At 45.3% G+C, this 18,127-nt stretch overlaps 1 protein-coding gene across 1 annotated transcript in view; it reads left to right on the forward strand.

The window, feature by feature from the left end:
• The window catches only part of PLXNA4 (plexin A4), a 623,585-nt gene that overhangs the window by 73,769 nt on the left and 531,689 nt on the right, over positions 1-18,127 (forward strand). The window lies entirely within an intron of this gene.

Genomic DNA, 18,127 nt, shown 5'->3' on the forward strand with positions numbered 1-18,127 from the left:
AATATGGTAAAAGAAAATTAAGAAATGTCTCACCAAATGTGAGTTAAAGGTGGTTCCTTGGCTTGGAAAAGCTGAAGGCTACTGCCCTAGGATGTCGCATTTGGAAGTACGATAAAGATGATTTATTAAAGCCAGCTCGTGTATTGCATGATGTGGTGGAATGCCTGAGTTTAATCCGTCGCAGAAGTTACTGATGGCTTTCTGGAAAGTAGACTTTATTCCCATTCCTTCCAGTGAAAAGGAAATCGTGTTAAGTGTTCTGTTGACCAGTGACAAATTCCAGAGGGGTGACTATATTAATCCTTTGCAGCAAAAATAAAATTTGTTAGTTCTGTGGCACCTTAAAGACTTCTTAACAAATTGATTTCAGCACAAGCTGTTCTGGGCCAGAGCCTCAGAGTAGAACACATAGTCTGTCCTACAAAAGTTTTATGCCTCGATAAATTTGTTAGTCTTGGAAGTGTCACAGAACTCTTTGTTGATTGTATTTACTGGGTTGCCACCAGGGACTGGATATAAATAGGCGTCCTTTCCTCAGGGTCTGATCTTCCTTGGGCACCATCCAAGAGAATGGGAAGCTCACCCTTGTCTTTCCTGCGGCTTTCCTCTATTACATCTATTCCAATTTATCATGTGGGGCCATCAGTATTTGTATTCTGGAGCCAAAGCAAAGGCTGAAGGAGGCATTTAACTCTGAGTTTTTGGCAGCTGTTTTGATTGTCTCTCAAGATCCATTGGAGGTGACCTTCCAGTGGAGAGAGATTGGCTTGGTATGCTCTGCCTGGTGGTTTAACTGTCTACTCACGTATTCTGTTCTCGGAAGTGGAGATACTTGCCTTCTTGTGGAATGTTGTACCTTTGCTAACTTACTGGGTCTTTTTGAATGTTGAAATTTTCTAGTGATGAATGATTAAATGGCTGTTTTTTTCCTTAAAACAGTTTTTTAAAAAAGGAACTGTAGAATGAACCTTCTCCTTGGATGGAGATCATTTGGAGTTTAGATGGGATTATTTCCTCCAAGCATGACATAAAGTCTGAAATCCATATTCATGATGTCGCTGCTCTCCACGAGCAATACTGCATTTCTACACTGCTCCTAGTGATTGACTTGACCCTTCCTGGGTTTTGGTCCTCAGGATAGTGATGTCAGCAGCGGTGGTACCATTTAATGAGGGCAGGGGAGGAGCAACTGCCTGCTCTACGTTCCAAGTCGCATGAGGTTAAAACTCATTATCACTGATCAGCTCACTGTAGTTACTGTTAAAAAGAAAAGAAAATTAAAAAGGCCTTCTGTGCACTAGGTATGCATGTCAAAGCCAGCAAGTTCTTAACTTAAATATGGCAAATCTCCTTTTATTCATTTGTTGTGTATGTGGTGTGTTTATGTATCCTGTCCTAATCTTTGAAGTTGATAATGAACATGGCTAACTTAGGTTCATTCATTTCAGTGGGTCTTCTCTGCGTAGACCTTAGTTGGATGCAACTCATGATGTCCTTACACTCAGGCTCACAATGAAGAAGAAGAAAAGATTGATGCAAAAGGACAAGAGAGATGGGGGTGGGGATTTGCCTATTTTGTGAGAGAGTGACAGAGTGCAAAAAGAATGCAGAAGTTAACCTGGAAATAGGGGGCAATGCCAAATCAAGCGAGAAAGCAAATGATAAAACAATGCCTTTTAATACTTACTTAAAGTGGGAGAGAGACTAGGCCAGGAGACTATTTAAAGGCAGAGAGTCCTGCACACAAGAGCCTTCATTTTTGCACATGCCTCTCTAGGTGTGGAAGGTGAGGACAGATTGAGGACAGGTGACCTGTGGTCTTATTGTTGGACTACAACTTCCATCATCTTTGACTGTTGGCTGGGGCAGAGGGAAGTTGGAATCCATCAATATCTGGAGGCCAATACTGGTTGTCCACCCCGGCTTAGATTATGGGTTATCGTGCGTTAGAACTGGGAGTTTTGTCTTTTCATTTTATGTCTGAAAACCCCAATTCAGTGGTAGCATGGAAAATGCGCTTGTGTAACATCGAGGTGTCAGCCCTGTTAGATTCTGTTTCTATTCATTTTCTCTGAATTTTGGAGTTACTAAATTCTTCAGTGGGCTGTGTCAGTAGGGGTTTGCTTGTTTCTCCCTCTGACACCCCCACCCCATCTTTTTTGCTCAGCTTTAAAAGAACTGTATGCCTTTCTATTTCCACCTCATATATAGGGACTTTTGCTTGCAGGGACTGCATCGGGGGGTGAGTGTTATAAGCAACAAATAATTCCACACAGATGCTTCTGACAGATCTGAAAGTTTTGGTCTCCGTGCTTGTCTTCTTTCTCTGATAAAGAAATAATAAAAAAGGATGAAGGGGTCCTTTCTGGTTTTGAAGCCTTTTCTTCCTCTCCGCCCTCTTCCCAATCAAGCCGGAACCCTTTCGCAGCACGAAGGTGTAACAAGAAAAGGAAAAAAGACCTCCTAGCTGTGCTCATTGCTATTCCAGACATAAGACCATCAAATTGGCATCCACATTTGATGTGTAGAGGGAGAGGAAATACTTTGTGGTGGGGTTATATTAGTTGTTGCCTAAGAAGGATGAAGCAAAAATAATATTAATACAGACTTTGCTGCAATGAGTGCAGGAAATGTTTTGGATTTCTATCACTTGCATTGTTCACGTTCACATTATTGTATTTGTGTGTAACTGTTTGAGGGATGTGGGTGGCGCTGTGGTCTAAACCACAGAGCCTAGGGCTTGCTGATCAGAAGGTCGGCGGTTCGAATCCCCGTAACGGGGTGAGCTCCCATTGCTCGGTCACAGCTCTTGCCCACCTAGCAGTTCGAAAGCACGTCAAGTGCAAGTAGATAAATAGGTACTGCTCCGACGGGAAAGTAAATGAAGTTTCTGTGCGCTGCTCTAGTTTCTGTGCGCTGCTCTAGTTCTCCAGAAGTGGCTTAGTCATGCTGGCCACATGACCCGGAAGCTGTCTGTGGACAAACGCCGACTCCCTCGGCCTATAGAGCAAGATGAGCGCCACAACCCCAGAGTCGTCCGTGACTGGACCTGATGGTCAGGGGTACCTTAGGTAAAGATAAAGGGGCCCCTGACCATTAGGTCCAGTTGTGACCGACTTTATTGGCTGTGGGAGCCGGCAAACAGCTTCCGGGTCATGTGGCCAGCATGGCTAAGCCACTTCTGGCGAACCAGAACAGCGCACGGAAACGCCGTTTACCTTCCCGCCGGAGCGGTACCTATTTATCTACTTGCACTTTGACATGCTTTGGAACTGCTAGGTTGGCAGGAGCAGGGACCGAGCAACGGGAGCTCACCCCGTCGCGAGGATTCAAACCGCTGACCTTCTGATCAGCAAGTCCTAGGCTCTGTGGTTTAACCCACAGCGCCACCCGCGTCCCTTTTACCTTTATGTAACTGTTTATTCTTGAGAGGTGCCTGGGGAGCCTTTTGGGCTGAAAGGCCGCATATAGATCATAGAATAACAGAATTGCAGAGCTGGAAGGAACCTTGAGGATCACCTAGTTCAACTTCTTGCAATGCAGGGATGTGAATCTGCAACCACGGCATCATCAGCACCATACTCTAACCAGCTGAGCTATCCAGCTTGATAAATAGTAACATAATGGAACAGAAATGGAGGGGGAAGCAGGCCAGAGGGGGCTTCGTGGGCTCTCCTGGGACTAGGGACGTGATTTGATATACCACATTTTCCCGTGTATAAGACTATATTTTTTCCTAATTTTTTGAAGATTAAAACAAGGGGTCATCTTATACATGGATAGCGCATAGTGCATCTTCATACCATATTTTTTGCTCTATAGGACGCACTTTCCCCCCTCCAGAAATGAAGCGCCCATTGTATGTGCAATGTCTCTTTTTTCAAGTTACGTTTTCTACAGGTCAGTAACATTAGTGTGACATTAGGAAGAAAAGGGGGGAAGAGGTGGAGGGGGCCATGGTGGGTGGGTGGGGTCAGGTGGCGATGTTTCGATTTTACTTAATGTGGGGTTTTGTGTCAGTGTCGTTTGTGTGGGTTCTCTTTGCTATTCGCTTGTGTTCCTTTGGTGGTGAGAGAAGTTGGGGTTGGCCTAGGGTGTGGTTGCTTGTTTGTGATTGTCTGTGGTGAACTTTGTTGTCATGTGCGAGTGGGGTGGGTGGGTGTTTTTGAATCAGGTTAGCCATATTGATTCGTATGCTGTTGGTGGATTCTTGTCGTCGTCTGTTTGGGCTGTGTATGTGATAAAGGGGAGCCATACCGGCATGAAGGCGTCTTCTTCTATTTGTCCCCGTGTCAGTTTCAGTTTATTGGTTAATTTTTCTAGTAAGGCTGTTTCCCATACTATTTGGTACCATTAGATGATATTTATTAAAAGTTTAACAATTACAAAATAAAGGGGAAAAAAGAGACAGTAAAAAGTTACAATACATCAAAAAAATAAAAAGCAGAATACAAAACAATACAGCACAATAAAAAAAGAAGAAAAACATTTAAAAACCAAAAACATTTAAAAACACATCCAGTATTTCCATGTCTTTGTCTTTCATTTACTTGTTTCATCGACCTCCTTACACCTCCCTTTTTTGTATTCAAATTCAATTTAGCTATTTCAGCAAATCCTTTCCATCTTTCTCAATTTTTGTTCTATAAATTACCTTAACCCAATCTGACCTTAAATTTTACACTTTGGCCCATTAACAATCCATTTTTACTTAATTCTTTATAACATTTCTGCTAAAACCATGTAACTTCATTCCAGCATCCTTCTAACATTCATTAATTTTGCTATATTTTTGTAAATATACCGTATTTTTCGCCCTATAGGACGCACCGTCCCATAAGGCGCACCTAGTTTTTTTGGGGGGAAATAAAGGGGAAAAAATTATTTCCCCCCCAGGCGCGGGGCTGGGGCGGGGGAGGCCCAAGCTTCCCCCGACCCCAGCCCCCAAACAGGCAGATCCCTGCAAGCCGTGGGAGCCCAGCGCTGGCTCCCGCTGCTTGCGGAGAGGTCCGCGAAGCCTGGACGCGCTGAGATCAGCGCGCGCAGACTTCGGCATGCAGGCAACTCTCCGCAAGCAGCGGGAGCGCTCCCGCTGCTTGCAGAGAGGTCCGCGAAGCCTGGAGAGCGAGAGGGGTCAGTGCGCACCGACCCCTCTCGCTCTCCAGGCTTCAGCAAAAGCCTGCATTCGCCCCATAGGACGCACACACATTTCCCCTTCATTTTTGGAGGGGGAAAAGTGCGTCCTATAGGGCGAAAAATACGGCACTTTAAATTTTTTCCAGTCTTATTCCACCGACTCTTCTCCCTGGTCTTGGATTCTGCCAGTCACTTCTGCCAGTTCCATGTAGTCCATCAGCTTCATCTGCCATTCTTCCCTGGTGGGTAGATCTTGTGTCTACTATTTGGTACCATTAGTAGGACATCCATGCTTGAATCTTACTTGAGAATGAGTTCATTAGGTGGCTTTTGGCAAGCAAATGTAGAGACAGAAATCTTGGCCTTTCTTACTGGGCTCTTGTAAGAATTGCAACAAGATATGGGCACTTGGACATTCTAAAGTGCTGAATAAATCACCACCACCATCATCCTCTTGTGATGTGTTTTCCTTTTGATGTGAGTCCATTCTACCTGCTGGCTTGTTGCTAAGGAATTTAGACAGCAGTTAGGAAAACTTTTCTCGCCTCCTTTTCCCTCATGCAGTTTCAGAATTGATTGATGTTTGTTGTTTATACGTTCATATAAAAGATGATACAGATCATATTTCAGGCTTCCGAGACATCCGATTCGTGAAACTCTTGCAAAGTACCTGGAATCATAAAGCAGCACCAGTTGGTTGATATACAAATGTCATCCACGTCAAAGGATTTTTTTCCCAGTGACACATGCAATTGAAGTAAAATATTGTGCTTTACAAGAGTGTATTATTAAAATGAAAATGAGCAGCATATCAGGAGCCTGGCCACGTAACCAAGACAACAAAGGAAAAGGGGAAAGACAGATAGAACAGAGGAGAACGAGGCGTAGGATGGAGTGGGATTTCCAAGAGGAAATGTGAAATACTGCAGGGCAAAGGACTTGTTAGGTTTCAACGCTGTCTTAAAAGTTTGGAGTGAACATCTGTCATCTGTGAGTTTACCTTCCGATGCGATGCTACGAGGTGCCTGGGACACCTGTGGTTGTTAAAGATATTGTGGCACCTTGCCTTTGATATATATAGATGGGTAGTGTCTAGGGCCAATCCCATTCCTAGTAATTACCTCCCTCCTGCTCCAGTTGGCTTTAGAATATTTGTCTTCAAGGAGTTCTCCCTCCACCCTGCCTTGGACTGTCATGCAATATTGATATATGGAGCTATAGAGGTGCCAGTTGCATTGCAGAAGAAGAAGCTTCTATGTGATGGTTGAGATGACAACTTGTAAGACGTGCCGATAATGAATTATCCTGCCTGACCATTAGGGCGCACTCCGCGGAGATGACTTGAGAAAAGCTTAGTGTAGAGTTTGTATTAGCAATGAGAACCTACATAAAAGTGCTGCTTGGGGTGTTCGGCTCCTATAAATCAATGGAAAACATCCATTAGACTCTGTTACTGATGGCCAAGAGGTGCAAGGTTTAGTGTGAGAGTGTTTCCTTCTTTGGATTGCAATTACATCGACAAAGTGCCAGAGCCCTGCGAAGAAGGGAGCAAAATGACTCTCACCCTTTGTCAAGGAAGTTTGTAGGATGGGACACAACTGCTGCACCTCTGTAAAGTCATTAGTTAGCTGTTAGGGATGGGCAATTCTGCCGATTCCTGTCTCTCCTCCTTTCTCATGTTCCCAGTCTTCAGTTCTCTACATTTCCACACCGGTTTGTGATTTGCTTAAAAAAAACACTTGCTGAATTTTTTCCTGCATTTTAATGCAAATTTCTCCTAATGCACACCCTTTGATGCATTTTTCATATACACACCTTTAATACACACATTTGAGCAATGGATTTCCCTTAATATAACACATGTATACATATTTTGGCTGGAGAACTGCCTGACAAAATCCAGAGGGATGGCAGCATTTTGGTTCATATATTGTTTTGAGAATAGACTTGACTTCCTATGTGAACTAAACAGTTTTCTCCCTCCTGTCCATAGCAAAGATGCTGCCCTGCTCTTTCTGACCTGAGATTCTTTCATAGGCCAGGAGCATGGGCTTTTGTTGCTATGAAATGGAACCAGGTGTTTAACAGCAGATGAGAGATTCCCGACTACTCCATATTGCCTGCTGACGAGAAGTGGCAACCGGAACATTTGCAGGATTGACCATGCAGGATGTGTGTTTGGTCATTTAGTCGTTTCCGACTCTTCGTGACCCCCTGGACCAGAGCATGCCAGGCACTCCTGTCTTCCACTGCCTCCCGCAGTTTGGACAAACTCATATTGGTCTCTTCGAGAACACTGTCCAACCATCTCGTCCTCTGTCGTTCCCTTCTCCTTGTGCCCTCCATCTTTCCCAACATCAGGGTCTTTTCCAGTTCAATTTTTCTCCAGCCCACCGCTTCTTCTCTGTAACTTTCCCCTCAACAGCTCCTCCCTGCTTGACCAGGAAACACATACTGACAACCTAACTGGTGAAATAGTGACGGATGAGAGAATGTTCAGAAGCGGAACTGGCTAGGCAGGGAAAGGTTAAACATTCCAACTTCTCCTTGCCATATCATACTGTCAGAAAGTTCTTCCTGATGTTTAAGTTGGAATCTCCTTTCTTGCAACTTGAAGCCATTGGTTTGATTTTTTTTAAAAAATGATATTTATTAGAAGTTTAAAAATTACAGAAAAAAGAAGAAAAGAAAACAACAAAAAATTTAACAGGACATACATTACAATATATAAAAAGAAAAAAACATAAAAAACAATACAACAATATAGCAAAAAAGAACAATAACATTAAAACACACATCCAATATTCCATATCATTATCTTTCATTTACTTGTTTCATTGACCTCCTCACACCTCCCTTTTTGTATTCTAGTTTAATTAATTGTTTCAGCAAATTCTTTCCATCTTTCTCAATTTTTGTTGTATAACAGTGTAACCTATTAATTAACTGAGCAAATCCTTTCCATCTTTCACTATATTCTGTCATTAAATTTACCTTAATTTATTTTAACCTTATCTTACCATAAAAAGCCTTAAAACTTAAAACTTAATACTTATTTGTACATAACTCCTTATATCATTTCTACTAAAGCCAAATAGTTTCATTCCAACATTTTTCCTAACACTCATTAATTTTACACTAATTCTCAAAATAAATTTTTAAAAACTTTCTTCCAATCTTCATCCAACGTCTCTTCTTCCTGGTCTCGGGTTCTGTCAGTCCTTTCTATGCATTCCATCTAGTCCATCAACCTGGTGATCTTGTGTCCGAGGCTCTTAAGTCTTTTCCATGTCCCTTCTGCAGATCTTCTTCTTGTTTATACCTGCACTTTACTTTGTCTTTTGTTGACCTTTTTCTTAATTTCTTTCCTTTCTCATTGAGGAGTAGGTCTTGGCGAGACTCCAACCCAACAATATCTCCATCCCCCCTCGACAGGTCAGCCCATTCTCCACAGTCAGCACTGTAATCCAGAAAGTATTTAAAAGCATGTTTCAAAGTCCCTCCAAAGTTAAGAGCCCCCACAACTCCAGACCCCCCCCGGCCCAAAACCAAATCCCAAAAGCCAAAACGTCCCTGCCTAGGGGGATCCAACCAACTTCCCATTTCCAAGCCAAACAATGCTCCCTCTCTCCAAATCTGACTTTCTCCAGGTTCAGTCTTCAAAAACAGCAGCTTATGCTCCTGCAGGGCCTCGGGTCTCTCCATCTGTGTTACTTGAGGTTCAACAACAACCTCCTCCATTATCTTCTGCACTTGCACTTGCCCTGTCAAAACAGATTCCTGGGTTGGTTCCTGAATGGTTTCTATGTGAGTATTCACTGTTTGTCCAAAATTATTGACTGCAACAGTCATCAAATCCATCTTCTCATGCAGCTGCTCCAACAAAGCGCTTGTCTTGCAAAGGGCAAGCACCAAAACTTCTTCTAAACACATTCTTATCCAAGGTCAAATGTCTGGTCTCACGATCCTTAATCTCCACTTCTGTGAAATTCCCCAGATTGACTCCAGCAACAGTTTAACAAGCTCCCTCTAGAGGAGACAATTTCAATTTGTATCCATCTTTTGAAAGCAGGTCCAACAAAAGAAAATTACTTTCTTTTTTCAAATATTTTGTTTCTTTTGGATGCAAAAGGCAACATTGGGATCAATATGTTTCTCTTTTTTAACTATCTGTCAAAAGACGTTTCATTCACAGTCAATGAACTTCCCCCAAAATTTCTGTCTCTGACACACCGTTCCCAGGTTTGAGATGGTGGAAATTTATCTTTCTTTACTCTCTCTCCTGCAGGCTTAAACAATCTAAGATTCTCCCCCTCTTCTCCTGCTTCCAAGAGGGGTTTTGGTGGTTTTAACTGAAGGAAATTTAGTCCTTTATATACGACTTTTCAGACTTTAGCTTGCAAAATTTTTGCTTCAATCTATTTACAAAAGCGGAAGGCGGACTTCCTGTTTAGAACCTTCCCGCTTCGGTGCCAAATTAAAATGTTTCGTAGTCCAATTTTCCGTTCTACTCACCGGTACTTGTTTAGAATCCAATTGTCTACAGGAAAAAGTCAGCACTTTCCGGCAACGGCTGTGCGGCTTCACTCCGTAAAAGTAGCGGTCGATTCAAAACACCGCGCCACTCACCCCACTTCGCTTCGGATCCCTGAAAAAGGGTTTCCCTGCGAGTAGGGGAGGCGCTCTTGGTGTCAGCCGAATCCCACGTTCCCAGGCTTCCTCCGCCTGGGATTTTTGAGGGGTCTCCGCCTTCGCCGCGGCGGCAAGACCCGATTTTCGCGGAGCGGGTTCCTCTCGGTCAGAGGAACTCCGCCATTGCCGATGGCGCTAACCCGGAAGTCCTTGACGCCATTGTTTTGAGTCCCACCCTGTAGAGCTGGAGAAAACAAGCTTGCTCCATCTTCCATGTGACAGCCCTTTAGATATTTGAAGATGGCCATGTTTCAGTCTCCTTTCCCCCCAGGATAAACATACCCAGTTGTTAGGATATTTCCGTTCCTCCTTAAAAAGGGAACAGGCTGTTGTGTGTCACATGCCTGTGTACTTCCTGCTCACTGGGAGTTTCCGTTTTGTATATAGCTTCTGTTCCGGCTGTTTTCCTCGACATGGATGCAAGCAGTCATGTTTTTCCTTTGTTCTGCCCAACATTGAATAAAGCTGTAAATATGCTCTCCTGGGTGAATCTTCCGTTGTGGAAACTCTGCAGAAAGGGTGTGCATGAGTCCTGGAATGTGTCTGAGGCTTGTGTCGCTAATTGACTGATGCTGTTCCAATGGGAGACCGGAGATCGTCCGGAGACGACGTGGAAGGCTTCCTGATTGCCTTGGACTCCCTGGCAGTATCCCAACACCAGTTCCCTCAACTGTTCTTCATAAGGCTAGGTTTCCAGACCCTTGCTCACCTTGGCCTCCTTCCTCTTCCCTTTGAAGGAAAATGTCTGCTGCTGTCACATCATGTTTGGTCCTCATGATGCTCACATTAAGGACTTTGTGGGGAATCCACAGCCCCTGCCTATCACAAGACACCACTGAGCTGAACATTTCCCAACGTGCTTCTGCAGTGACGCTGCAGTGCACAATGGTGTGGCTCCCCTCGTCTCCTTCCCGGATGGTGCTCCAACAAGAACGTCCCCCCTCTTGCTCTGAAGCTTGTTCTTTGGCCAAATAAAAATGCACAGCACAGCACCGCTGACGAAACACGACCGGCAGCCAAGTGCTGCCAGTCTTTGAAGTAGAGATTGGATCTGGAGGGGATTAGATCTTCCATTTGCAAATCTCATTCCACGGTCACAAGATCCGCATCTCCAATGACACGCTGAGATGCCTCTAAAATCAGAACATCGGATAAAGCGCAAGAGTCCAGCCCCATTAAAAAAAGGAAGGCGGAGATGCCAAGGAGAAGAGAGATTAATTTAGAACAAAGATGACGGGCTTGGAATGAGGACATGATAGTTTTCAAAATTACAGATGGGGCAAGGAAGGGGAGAAAGAGAAATGATTCTCTTTCTCACTCAAGATATTAGAATTCTACTGAAGCAGGCTCGCTCAGGACAAACAAAAGAGGTCCTGTTCCCCATTACTGTCATATTTAAGCTACATGGCCTAATCGTGTTTTGTAGGAAGCAAATCTGCAAAGCAGTTACGCATTCTTAGCTCAGTGCACAATTACCTTGTGCATTTCCTCACCATAAAACATGATCAGGAACAGTAGTTTAGATATGAAAAATAATGAGGAACAGGCCTTTCAGTGGCTGTTAACCAATCAGTGTGCTCAGAGTCAGTATGCCTCTGAGCAGCAGATAATGCGGCTGACTTTGAGCAGTTGTGTGGCTATAGCTGCTACTGAAGATGGCATGCTAGACTGAATGGCACCCCTGGTCTCATCTCTCAAGACTGTTCCCTTTCTTGGCCACAGTTAAGTGGACTTAGTTCCTGGAATATGGAAACACACCCAGAAAAAGCCTAGGGATTTCTCCTCCTCATAACAATACTTTGATAGCAAAAACAAAAAACTGTCTCCCTGTCCATCAAGCTGCTTTGGTATTCTGCAAGCACCCTGCCCAATTATCCAAGCCCACACATGACGACAGTCCTGCTCGTTCCTTGGCTGTGTTTTCCTCCGAGAATGTGTTTTGAAATAAACAAGTCCATTTCCCTTTCCTTGCTACCCACAACAACAAACAGCTGTAAAGATCTGAGCAGTCAAAATAAGACTGAATTAACACAAGCTCGAAGCAGGGTGGAAATCCCACTTTCAGCTCCTTGCCCACAGCTCCTGAGAGCATAGATGACTGGATCTCGCACAGTAGAATTGACATGGGCTCCTGAGACCATGGTGCAGAAAAGCGGGGAGATGCGTGGAAATTCAGGGCTGGATTTTTGCACACCGCTTAAAAATCAAATCAAATCCACCTTGATTCCTAAGATATGCATAATTGAATGGTGCTTACTAGCCATTCATACTGGGACGCGGGTGGCGCTGTGGGTAAAACCTCAGTGCCTAGGACTTGCTGATCGTAAGGTCAGCGGTTCGAATCCCCTCGGCGGGGTGAGCTCCCGTCTTCCGGTCCCAGCTCCTGACCACCTGAAAGTTGACAGTTATGGGACAGACTCTTGTCCGAAGCACTCGAGAGCCACTGCTTGCCAGTGCAGGCTGTACGAAACTAGAGGGGCCAGTGGCCTAACTCAGTGCAAGGCAGATTTCTTTGTACCTCGGGATACATTTGCTTCAGGTTACAGACTCCGCTAACCCAGAAATAGTGTCTCGGGTTAAGAACTTTGCTTCAGGATGAGTACAGAAATCGTGCTCTGGCAGCGCTGCGGCGACGGGAGGCCCCATTAGCTAAAGTGGTGCTTCAGGTTAAGAACAGTTTCAGGTTAAGAACGGATCTCCAGAACGAATTAAGTATGTAACCAGAGGTACCACTGTACTCATTGCTCAGATAAATGACTCTCTTCCTTTCCCCATATAAGGACGCCATGAGCCACTAGTTCTCTAGCCTTCCTTCAAATGGATGGCAAAGTTGGGATGTTTTCAATCAGCCCAACTCTCGATTCACGCCCAATGAACGGCCTAACCCTAACCCTCGACTCTCATCTTGCATTTGGTGGCGTGTCGCCCCCTCTCCTTCCCACCCCCCCTCCTGCTTCAATTTCTTCCGCTATTTCCAGTGCCTTTTGCATCTGCCTTTCATTCCTGCGCCTCTCGCCTTCTGACCCCACTTACAGGCTTATGGGTGATTCTCCTAATTAGTTTTGCTTTCATTTAATCTTTTGAAAACAAATTTTGTCAGAATGAGACAGGGGTGGGGGAAACCTTCCACCCCTCCTTGCGCCTTCAAAAGCACAATCTCTGCATTTATTTTCCATTCCATCGTTCTCCAGATAGGACCTCATTTGCATATTTGATTAAGCTCTCTATGTTATCAGGGAGCTTGTTGGAATAGCAGCCGGTCCGTGATAAGACAGTGCAAACCCATCTCTTTCTTCCTTCAGGAGCTGAGCTCCTCACCCATCTGTCGGCAATCTTTAGTCCCACGATTCCCTCCTCCATCATCTTTGGGGTTTTCTATCATTGTTGTGTGTGTTTTTTCTCCCTCCTGCGTTTCATCTTTTAATGACCTGGCTCTTGATCCATGCATTCAGGAGCAGGCAGTTGGACAGAGATCCTGGCATCAGTTCCATCACTGCTTTTTGTGGGTTTGTAAGGGAAAGGCAAGGGACGCGGGTGGCGCTATGGTCTAAACCACAGGTCCTAGGGCTTGCCAATCAGAAGGTCGGTGGTTCAAATCCGCACGACAGGGTGAGCTCCTGTTTCTCAGTCCCAGCTCCTGCCAACCTAGCAGTTCAAAAGCACGTCAAAGTACAAGTAGATAAATAGGTACCACTCCGGCGGGAAGGTAAACGGCTTTTCCGTGCACTGCCCTGGTTCACCAGAAGCGACTTAGTCATGCTGGCCACATGACCTGGAAGCTGTACGCCGGCTCCCTCGGCCAATAAAGCGAGATGAGCGCCGCAACCCCAGAGTCGGTCACGACTGGACCTGATGGTCAGGGGTCCCTTTACCCTTTACCTTTAAGGGAAAGGCAGTAGACACTGGTGTTAAATTTGCGTTTGCTTGTGGTGGTAGTGGTGTTGGGAGACAAGCGACCTCAAGTTTTCTGTGATGCAGAAAGCCAGAGGAAGCATAGAAATGGACCATCTTTTTGTTGCACAGCGGTGAAATAATCAACGCAGAGTCTTCTTTATAAACAGAGTGAAACTTTACTGAAGAAAATAAACTTGTTCAGAAACAGCATAGTTAAAGAGCATACACAGAGTGCTCATAGCAGCTATCTGACTCTTCACAGAGGCATAGTCTTAGTTACTGAGTTAAAATCAATGAATTGATTTTAGAATGTGTTTCAATTAATTGATTGTGATTTTACGTGAACTGTGCTATTTTTATTGTTGTTAGCCACTCTGAGCCTGGCTTTGGCTGGAGAGGGTGGGATATAAATAAATTATTATTATTATTATTATTATTATTATTATTATTACTGATTTACTAGAGTCATGGAGCCACTCTGTCTGCCTTAGCTTTACATAGCAGCAACAACAGCACTATTCCACAGACTACTCCATACACAATCCATACAGCTCTCTGACTGAGGCCCATAGAGAGACTGGCTACTTTTACAGGGAGAACGAGTCAGCGCCCAAGATAAGTCATGAGTCACAGTGACTTAGCAGTTTGCTGATAACAGCAGTTAGCAGGCTTAGGCTTGAATGATTCTGTAGGCCTTGTAGGCCTTGCTGCTTCTTCTGCTCTCAAGAACCTTTGTCTCACGACACTTTTCTTGGGTACCAGAGGAAGCAAGCAAGCAAGCTATAAAGGAAGATCCTTCTAAAGCATGATATTTCAATTCAGGGTTTAGGCACACATACCTTTTGCCATGTTCTTTTGAGGCACAGGTCCATGCTTTAAAGCTCTGTGTCCAAATGCCCACCTATTTCTCTCTCCAGAGCTTTTCTTGCAAAAATCTGCTCTTTAAAGCTTCATTGGAGCAAACAGCTATTAGGGTTTTCTGCAGGTTGACTTTGTTCCGATTGAGCTATGAAGTGGGGGTTTTCATGGGGAAAGCTCTGGAGGAAAAGAAAGGATGCTCAGACACGGAGCTTTAAATCGTGGACCGTGCCTGGAAAGCGTAGAAGGAAAGGTATGTGTGGATAAGCCCTCATCCAGACCTTTCCAACTTCACGGTTGGGCTGCCCTTGACGACTGTCTGGGCACTACTGTGATCCAAGCACTATACAAATAATTGAAATAAACAGAAATAAACAAATAACGCTGCAGTGTGGAATAAGCGGCTCACTTCTTTGCTGGGGTGGATCACATGGGAGCACATTTTTTTTTTTAAAAAAAAAAATCTGTTATTTGATATCAGTACCACAAGTTCTGCCTGGGTATTGATACCCCCTCTCTAAAAAAGCAGTTTTTAAAAAATCAGTGTTCTCATATTGAAACCTGCGGAACAACAGTTTGCTAAAATCGGGTGGGCATCTCTTGGTGATTCTTTAGCTGTGATTTCTTACATGTACGTACCTATATACTAGAAAAGCATATATGGAATTGGAACTGTAGGGATATATTGCGATATAACATACCTGCCTCTTCTCTTCATGCACTTTTTATTTTTATTTTACTTTGTTCCATTGAAATACTTTCAATAAAATAAAAATAGCTATGATTCCTGCATTGCAGGGAGTTGGGCTTGATGGCCTTTGAAGTCACCTACCAACTCTACGATTCTATGCTCAGCGAAGCAGAAAAAGTCATGGCATGCCCGCAGAAGTCAAAATGCAGATTGGTGTCAGCTGGAGCCATGTTCTTACATCTGGACAGAGCTATAACTAAGCAGGCTTCCCCTGGGAGGGCATTCCCTGCCCAACTGTGCAACCAAAAAAGGCCCTCTCCTCTGTACCCTCTCATCGTTCTTCAGATGGAGAAAGCACACACTGAAGAGTGTCCACTGTTGATATAATGGGTTGAATAGGCACCTACGGTAGGGTTGCCGGGGACAGTCCCTGGATTTGCAAATTTGTCCCCGGACAATTTCCATCCCCAGAATGTCCCCGGATTTCATCTAATGTCCCCGGGAAACGTGGCAGCGGCAGCCTCAGCAGCCCAGAGCCAGCCTGGTAGCGCAGTAGGCTCTGGCTGGCTTCAGGAGCTGCCTGCTGCCGTGGCGCCCACCATTTTGCCTCGCTGGAAGTCCCCATATGATGTGTTGCACACAAGACACATATGGGGACTCGGTGTAGGGGGTGGAGGCGCGGTGCTGGGCACCGCTGCCGGGCGAGAGCTGCTTGGGGCCATTGAGCTCAGTGCGCCGCTATGACTTGGCGCTCAGCTCCCATTGGCACCGCTGTCCAAGGCCGTCGGCTTGGGCTCGGCCTCTGGATGGTGCTTGGGTGACTGCGGCTGCTGCTCGGCTTCGCCATTGTGCTCCTCAACTTGCAAGCAGAGGATCAGCTTGTTGGCCAGCTCATCATTGGCCTCTCGCTAGCTTGTCGCTGGCTCTGTCCTGGACCCGTTGACTGGGCGTGCCACGGCGTGGATGGGCGGCCGCTGGACGGTTCCTTAGCAGGAGACGCCCAGACAGGCGGGCAGGGCAGCAGCAGGAGAAGGGGGTTTCTGCTAACGCTTGTTCCCGAGTAAGCCTGTAGGGGACCACAGTGCAAGGAGGGAGAGGGAGGGGGAAGCATGGCTAGCGCTCCAAGAAAGGCCGGGATGCAGAGGAAGGATGCACAACAGAGGAGACCGCAGAAGAGAAGATACTACTTCTTTATTTTTTAAATAACTTTTTTCCTCTCTTTTTTTTAAAAAAAATGTTTGTTTGTTTGTTTGTTTATTCATAGTGCCCCTGGTTTCATTGAAAAAAACTGGTAACCTTAACCTACGGGTGGGAGTGGTCCTTAAGGTATCCTAGGCCCAGGCCCATTACGGACTTAAAAGATCAAATCCAAGATTTTGAGTTGGACTCAGAAACAAATTGATAGCTAACAGAGATGGTATAACATGGAATCTTGTGCTCCGTACTTACTACTTCGGTGCCTGAGTTTTGAACCCATTGAAGTTTTCTCAGCACGTTTCAAAGACAGTTTTGCATAGGGCACATTACAGCAATTAATCCAATCTGGAAGCTATTAAGGCACGAATGAGGGTGGCCTGGTCCTCTTGGAAAGGGTATTAGCACTACAGCATATGTACCATTTCCTCATTGTCTTCCTTATACAACTGGAGGTGTTAGTTTTAGCTCTAAAAAGCCTCAGCTGTTTGGGGACTGCCTTGTCTCCTTTGCATTGCGGCTGTGAAAGTCCATAAGGTTATTATCACCCATGTGCCAAATTCGAACAGCAGCAGCACTGCACAACTATAGAACTTCCTCCCTCCAGAGGTCCAACCAGGTCTGAGGCTGAGCACTTTTTGGAAGAGCTGTGTGACCCTCCTTTTTGGTATTCAACAGCCAGGACCAAGCAGCTGTGGGATTCTGCAAGTGCGTTTTGTTATTTTTAACTGTTGTCACCCGACCACCCTTGGGAGAGAGCAAAACGAAAATGGAACTTAATAAGAATAAATATGCACAGGCAAGGCTGCCAGATCAGCAGTCTAGCATAATGGCTCCTGTTGATGGGGTGGTATGCACAGCAACAGCATGTAGGAGAGGAGCATTAGTTTAGTTCATGTGGCACATGCGAAAAGTCTCGATCTCAGTCTCCAGTTAATAGTACAGTTGCACTTCAGGTTAAGAACTTAATTCGTTCTAGAGGTCTGTTCTTAACCTGAAACTGTTCTTAACCTGAGGTACCACTTTAGCTAATAGGGCCTCCCGCTGCTGCCACCGCTGTCAGGTGTGCGTGCAGGAGCCAGGCCCTGTGACCAATAGGACTCTGCAGGACTGGGGCCTTCCTAAGTTTGTTCTGAAGAGGCAAGGCGTGGCCGCAAAGGTGAGGCCAATTGGTAACTCAGAGCACCTGGTGGCAAGAGCTGGGAAGGGATATAAGGTCAGCATTTTCCCTTCAGCTCTTTGCCACAGCAACACGTTCCCTGCCTTGCTGTGTTTGGCTCCTTGCCAGTGTGGTGTAGTGGTTAAGAGTGGTAGTCTCGTAATCTGGGGAACCGGGTTCGCTTCACCGCTCCTCCACATGCAGCTGCTGGGTGACCTTGGGCCAGTCACACTTCTCTGAAGTCTCTCAGCCCCACTCACCTCACAGAGTGTTTGTTGTGGGGGAGGAAGGGAAAGGAGAATGTTAGCCGCTTTGAGACTCCTTAAAGGGACGCGGTTGGTGCTGTGGGTTAAACCACAGAGCCTAGGACTTGCCGATCAGAAGGTCAGCGGTTCAAATCCCCACGACGGGGTGAGCTCCCATTGCTCGGTCCCTTCTCCTGCCAACCTAGCAGTTCGAAAGCACACCAAAGAGCAAGTAGATAAATAGGTACCGCTCTGGCG

Source organism: Podarcis bocagei (assembly GCF_964188305.1).
Source record: "Podarcis bocagei genome assembly, chromosome: 10".
In the NCBI taxonomy this organism is placed as follows: domain Eukaryota; kingdom Metazoa; phylum Chordata; class Lepidosauria; order Squamata; family Lacertidae; genus Podarcis; species Podarcis bocagei.